The 7,241-nt window shown below is 27.9% G+C and overlaps 1 long non-coding RNA gene across 1 annotated transcript; it reads right to left on the bottom strand.

Annotated features, from left to right (window-relative positions):
- Positions 1-430: 430 nt before the first annotated feature.
- Positions 431-1,339, bottom strand: LOC106798675 (uncharacterized). The gene is made up of 2 exons (XR_001388203.3): positions 849-1,339; positions 431-686 (listed from the first exon to the last, which is right to left on the bottom strand). It is a non-coding gene; the product is annotated as an uncharacterized lncRNA (long non-coding RNA).
- Between the last annotated feature and the right edge of the window lie 5,902 nt (positions 1,340-7,241).

The raw sequence follows: 7,241 nt of genomic DNA, 5'->3' as shown, positions 1-7,241 counted from the left end.
AGATCAAAACTACATTTGACATATTTTTATAAATGAAAGATTAAAAGAGACTATGTTTTAGAGATTAAAAGCAAGTATTTTTTATTTATTTTCAAGGATTAAAAATATATTTGATCTTATAAACATAATTATTTTTTTGGAAACATATTCTAGTTCTGTTTAAGGTGTCTGGCCTCCTTTCAATAAACATTTCAAGTTTTCAACAGTATTTAATTTGGCAATTTGAAAGAAAGTGCTAATAAATATGACCCTTTAACCAGACAAAAGATAGAAGAAACTGACAATGTGCCCACCATAAAAAGAAAAAAAAAAAAGAAAAAAAGCAATAGGCAGTGTTTCTCATCTTTTCTTTCTTTCTTATATATAGTTTTTCATCTTCATTTCGTATCAAGCTGGACTTATTCAAGTTCAAGTGGCAAAATAAAAACGATAAAAAAAAAACTTATTATTTATTTTGACAGAATAAAATACACAAACATTGCATCTCATCCTCACTATGTAAATAAACAAATCTTTATAAATTCAATTTATCTTATCCTCAATTTTGTATGTCATATAAACACTAAACAACAACTAAAATACCCACAGTAATCCATATAAAACATCTCTGACATCCTCTTCGGCACGGTATTTGACCAACAGGCAAGTTTTGGTCCCCAAAACCATAATCACAATCTTAAGCCAATCTACGAAGAACAAGAACAAGAACAATATCACAAAATGCCCAATTGAACATTGAAAAAAAAATCAAAAAGGGAAAAAGGAACAAACTGTATCTTATGAAAAATACACATGTTAATTAATTAAGAAACAATAGGTGTATCAAATATCAATAGATCGATACTCACCTTAGTGACCGACACCTGGGCTTGGAATATCACCATGTTTTCTATAGAAGTCATAATCATCATGAGGTGGAGAAACAAAAGCTTGATCATATTCATCCATTTCTAGAGGATCATGTGATCCAGTGACCTTGACATGGCAAGCAATGCCAGTAGATACACAACCCTCCTTTTTGCTTCTTAATCTTCCCGTTGCTACAATCTCTTGGCACATCAAAGACAGAAGAAGAGGTAGCACAATTATGAGCACAAACCTGGCCTTATATCCCCTCGTAGCCATTTTTTATCGTCTAAGGAAAGTGTAGAAGATCAAAGAATAACTTCAAAAGTTGTCAAGGCAATGCCTATTTCAATAATTTATAACCCACTATGATCATAGCATGTTTAATCTTTTTCAAAAAGTAGGGCACGTAGTATAATTTGTTTCTCATAAAGTAGGGCTTCTTAAGGGCCACAGAGAACACAAGACCATATTGCTTATCTCTATTGACTGTCGTTATATAATAGATAAAATATGTTTTTAATTAATGTCAAAAGGCAATGCTTCTCTTCATGTTTATCCTTAATTTCCATATAAACTATATATGTTTTAAAGAAATAGTTGGTTAATATTGAGCCAGACATGATTGATGTCTATTCTTTTGACCATATATAGCGAGCGAGGACATGCACCCTCCTCTATGTTCAAATTTAGCTTAATATAATAATGAGGCTATGTGATTATGTGTCTGGCCTGATCCCTGAACATATATATCGAATACTTTCAACATACGTCGCAAATACCTTTGATATATGATACAATAACTTAACATCATTGATCTATTCAGCAAAGAAATTAACTACAATATGTACAGTTTTGAATTATTTTAAGTATCACTACATGCCTTACAACTCGTGTTAACCACTTAATTGATCATTTTCGCTTACACGCTATATAAGGTGTATCACATACCTTCACGTCCACTCTTATAGCTTGATATGCTCACCTTTCGCACTTATTAATTAACTTAAGCGTTGGAGTATCTTAGTAGAAATTTACAAATTCTAGTTATTGTTGATCCAATTAATGTTATGTTGCTCATCGAAGTTGACTCCTCCACCGGAAGTGTCCATACATTTTTACATACGACACTATTGTTTGGGACAGTAAATCCATAGGTCAAGAAGACTCTAAAGAGTGAAAATTAATGATCCACAATGAGTGAAAAAACCTACAAACATATACATATTTCGACACTTAAGTCAATAATTAAGAGTAAGATGTGTATAAAATGAGGTCTAAGGTACCTGATTGCATGAATGTCTCATATAGAGGTAAAGAGAGGGAAAAAGTTGTTAAGCAGTTATGGTATGTTACGGGATATGGATCTTGAACAATTTCAACTATGTACATATACGTCTGAGAATCATATAAAAGTGGATTTGGCTCTTCTAATTAATAGAATCAAAGAAAGAAACACCACTTTTGGCAGACCAAGAAATATTGAAAAGTTGAGATAAGATTGGTGAAACATTAAAGGAGAGCCTACTGTGGGGTCGTACGTTGCTGATGATTTTTTATTTTTTTTTCATTTAAAAGAAGAATTCTAAGTTAAATTTCATTTCACTTTTCTGGGGTTTTGCTATGGGCTTCTCCTTGCTTTCATCTCCACCTAAAACCCGAAAGGATTGTTTCAAGGTATATTCTCCCCAAAACCAACGTGTGACTATAATAATATTTATATATGTCCCTTTTATAATATGAGTACATTAACCGCCAACATCATAAATTATGGACAAAAACACCAACAAGTTATTTTGTAATACTAAATTTAATTTAAGGAAATCATAGTAATTTACTATTTAGTTTAAATAAATTATTTCTCTTCCTATGATCCTATCTCTTCTTACCATCATTAAGTTTCTTAAGCTCTCCCTTCTCTCACCTCTCATTGTAGTATACATGTATTATAAAAATAAGTGTATATTTTAATTTATAGTTTTTTTATAATTTCATGTACATTTTAAATATTTCTCTAAAAAATAATCTTACATCAGATGATTTAGTAAACTTGTTTTTATTAAAAATTTATCAAATGTAAATTTTTAACGAATAACAATAATTTATGTTTAATATAAAATGTTATTATATTATGTTGATTTAAGATGTTTCAAAAATATTATGTTTATTATATCACGAGACTCATAAGCTAAAATGTATGCACATCCTAAGCTAAAATAAATAAAAAAATTAAACGTAACCTTTTTTTTTTTTTACCAAACATGAGCTAAATTATTAACGCTTAATATATTATGCATAAAATGAAATTTTTTCTCTAAGGTTATTTTTAGGGAAATATTTAATATACATTTATTTTTATAATGCATTTATGGAGGTGAGAGAAAATAAGATTTAAAAAATTAATGCCGGGTGAAAGGAGAGAGAATACTTAAAAAAATAAAAGAGGAGAGAGAAATGATTTATTTAAATTAAATAATAAATTATTGATATTTTAAATTAAATTTACTATTGCAAAAAAAAAAAACGTGTTGATTTTTCCGTCCATAATTTATGGTGTTGATTGTTAATGCATTCATAAAAGAGGATGTGTGCCTGAGCTGTTATATGTTTCTTTGACGTTATTAACATATTTACTTATTTTTATTTTTTATTTTTACTTTTTTCAAGTACACATAGAAGATATTAAAACTCACTATTATTTTATCTATTCCCCTAATCTCATCGCAAGAAAACCATAAAAAAAAGTGACAAAAAGTTATAAGTTTTGAAAGTTTTTAACTGTGAATTTTTTTTTATTCACCTTGAGAGATTTTAACCGGCATAAATTATAACTTTTTAATTAATTTATAATTAAATTTCACTTATAAACGTCAAATTATTATCTAATAGAATTACCATTGATGACCAGAAAAATATATTTTATTTTTATAGGAATCAAATTAATAAAAAAAATTATGAGAATAAAATTAATATTTAAATTTTATAAGGAGTATAACATATCCTATATTTAATATAACAAATATTTTTTTTATTTTGACTTCTTTAACGTATATCCATAAAAATGCACATTGAAAAAACGATTTAATATATAGATAATATATATTCTTCAATCTCTGCCCTTTTTTTTACTTTAAGTTACCAGGCAGCCAAATACCACAATTTAACTGATGAGTATCAAACATTTTGGCTTTTCATTAAACAACCACTAACCCTGACGTATATGCTTAATTCTTCGGTCATGCTAATGTCATTAAAATATTATTTCACCCTAATGCATTCTAATTCAAATTAACATACCGAAAGGTGAAGATGGTCAAGTCCTTTCAGAAAAATTAAAGAAAAAAGCTAAGGGCACGAGGAAGGCTGTGAACCAGAATTACATGTTCATATTCGTTTCGATCTTTCCTGAATCTTTTACTAAGCTTGAAAGTTCATATAAAATAGCATCATTGCTTTGCGATTGAATTGCCAACGATGCTTATTTTGGGACAGCAATTATGATGACAATAATATAGTTAATATCTTGATCTCATCACTTGCGCAAGATATATATACTCATTTTGGTGGATTGTGATAACATATATAATATAAGTGTAATAGCTAGGAATAATATATTTTGGCCATGAAAATTCCTGATTAATTGTTTTGACAAATGTTCATGAACATTTTTTTCTGTCATGACACATATTCTTTAATATAAAATTAATTCAAACATAATTATCTATAAAAGGAGTTATTTAAATTCGTTATCCAACGATTAAAATTTGATGGCTTAGATTGAATTTGTGTAAGTTTTTTGCATACTCAATCCAAATCAATCCCATCATAAATTGATTGGATTAATCGAGTTTGAATATTTAATAAATATTTTTTATTTTGCAAATTTTGTTTAATGAACTATAAGTTATTTTTGCATAAAATTTTGTAAATGTATAATGATTAATTACACTTAAAAAAATTAAATTCCAAAGATATTTGATTATAAGAATTATTGATTTTAATACTAATATAATATTTTAATTTTAGATAAAAATAAATATTATATTAGCATGAAAAAATATAAACAAAATCAAGATAGACATAAAAACAACAAATTAAAAAAATCATTTTTCATTTAATTTAATAATTTAATAAATTATATGAGTTAAAAATTAATGTGTTTTGTATTTAATAATTAATTTAATTATATGATATAGATTGAGATATATTTAAAAAATAGATGTTGTTATCCAATTCTTTAATGATTAGATTTTAATTAGGTTGAATAAATTAAACTCAAATGCTTATAAAATTTAATTCAACGTAATTAGATTGGAAAATAAATCCGAATCAGTGTATATATATTAATAAATTTAATTATATAATATGAATGAAGAGATTCCGCAGGTAGAATCCCTCGGCCTCTAACGTAAATGAATAAAACAATATACTTTTATTTTTCTTCTAAAACTGTGGATCGTGGACGCTTATATTTGCTTCACTCATGTCCAATCAAAGGAATGGGTTGAATTCCACAACCCTTTTCACACATTCCTTTTACAATCAAGCTCGGTGTGGGTTAATCCATTTGACATTTATATTATAATTTATTTTTCTTAAATTTATCACTATATATTATACTATATTATATTCTATTATATATTTCAACAAAATAAAAAATAAAAATTAATAATAAAAATACTATGGAAGTTATTGTGATTTTTCTCCAATTTTTCTTTTCTTTTTGTATTATTTTTTCTTGTCGTTTTGGCCTTGTTTTCTTACTCATTCGTATAGTTTTTTTTTCTGTTCATCTCAATAGTTTTCATTTTTTTCTCATTTATTTACATATATTTTTTTCCTACTCATTGAAATGACTGTTCTTCATTTTTCTTCTTCTTATTTACATAATCTTCTCACTCATTTTAATATTTTTTTTCTTTTTATTTGAATATTTCTTTCTCTTTCATTTGCTTTTTTTTGTATGTGTGATTCATTTCGAATGAATTGTTTCCTCTAATTTTCACCTTATTTTTATAATTCTTTTTACTTATTTTTCTCACTTATTTGCATTTTTTTCCTACATATTGTGTGTGTCTGAGTGAGATCATTTTTACATACAATTTATATTTGGTAATAATTTTTGCATTTTTATGTAGGTTATTGGATTGAGATGGTATATATTTAATTAAAGTTATTGATATAAACATTACTTATATTTTATATTAAGAATTCTTAATTTATAATGTAAAATAATTATGATTATGCTAATTAAATATAAGATTGACATCCAACGCGGTTGTGGAATGTGGATGAATACAATTGCATATACTTAATATGGCCTATACTCACCCTCCTACATTTCTACATAAATACCGCTAGCAAGTACACATGTCAGAATATTTTATTTATTTTTAATTTAATTTATATACAATGTTAATATAAGTATTCAGACATCCAATATAATTTGATCATTTTATCACATCATTCTCTTGGTTGATTATTATGATGATATGTTGACTTCCTATTAAATATGTGTATTCACAATGACAATATATATATAAGTTATACTCATTTTTTTCTTCTAAATCTTTGTCACTGTCTAAACATAGCAAAGGGGAAATTGTACTAAGTGAGAATAGCAGCAAGGTGGGTGTTCAACAACACCTACTTTTGGATCAATTGCATGACCCAACCCAACCTTAATTTTCATAGTCAAAACTCTGACTTCTATCTTTCACAAACACATACACACAGACATAAAACAACATTCACTTTTGCTCTTGCCATTTATTTGTTTATTTTTATTAAAAACTACCGTGGTTTTAGTTTCATGATCAGTACCATTTGTGATGCGAACCTGAGTAGGAGCTGATCGTTTGATACAGGCTACGGAGGTTTTGGATGACGCCACTTCCGGTGAAGGAAGATAAGTCTGGGTAGACGCCACTTCCGGTTAAGGAAGATAAGTCTGGGTAGACGCCACTTCCAGTGAAGGAAGATAAGTCAGGGTAGACGCCACAAGGATTACCTTGATAAGTCTGATAATTGGTTCAACAAGGAACCCAGAGAGAAACTCTCACCCAATTTTATGAAAATGCCAAAAGTTTTTTTTTATTCAAAACAAAAACCAATACTTATAGTGTAGCTGAACAAAAAGATAAAAAATAAACATGGGCCTTCTAGACAGTTTGGGCCAAAATTACAATAAAAATAAATTATAACTAAAAACTTATTTAACTTGGGCCTTCAAATTAGTTTGGGCCTTCAGCAACAATTAATAGTCTTGATAGTGTCTCTGTGATGTGAACCTGAGTAGGAGCGGATCGTTTGATACAGACTACGAAGGTTTGGATGACGCCACTCCCGGTGAAGGAAGATAAGTCAGGGTAGACGCCACTTCCTTTGCCGGAAGT

Source organism: Glycine max, chromosome 4, assembly GCF_000004515.6.
Source record: "Glycine max cultivar Williams 82 chromosome 4, Glycine_max_v4.0, whole genome shotgun sequence".
NCBI classification, from domain to species: Eukaryota; Viridiplantae; Streptophyta; class Magnoliopsida; order Fabales; family Fabaceae; genus Glycine; species Glycine max.
The sequence above is the reverse complement of the archived record's forward strand: the minus strand, read 5'-3'. Positions and strand labels throughout refer to the sequence as shown.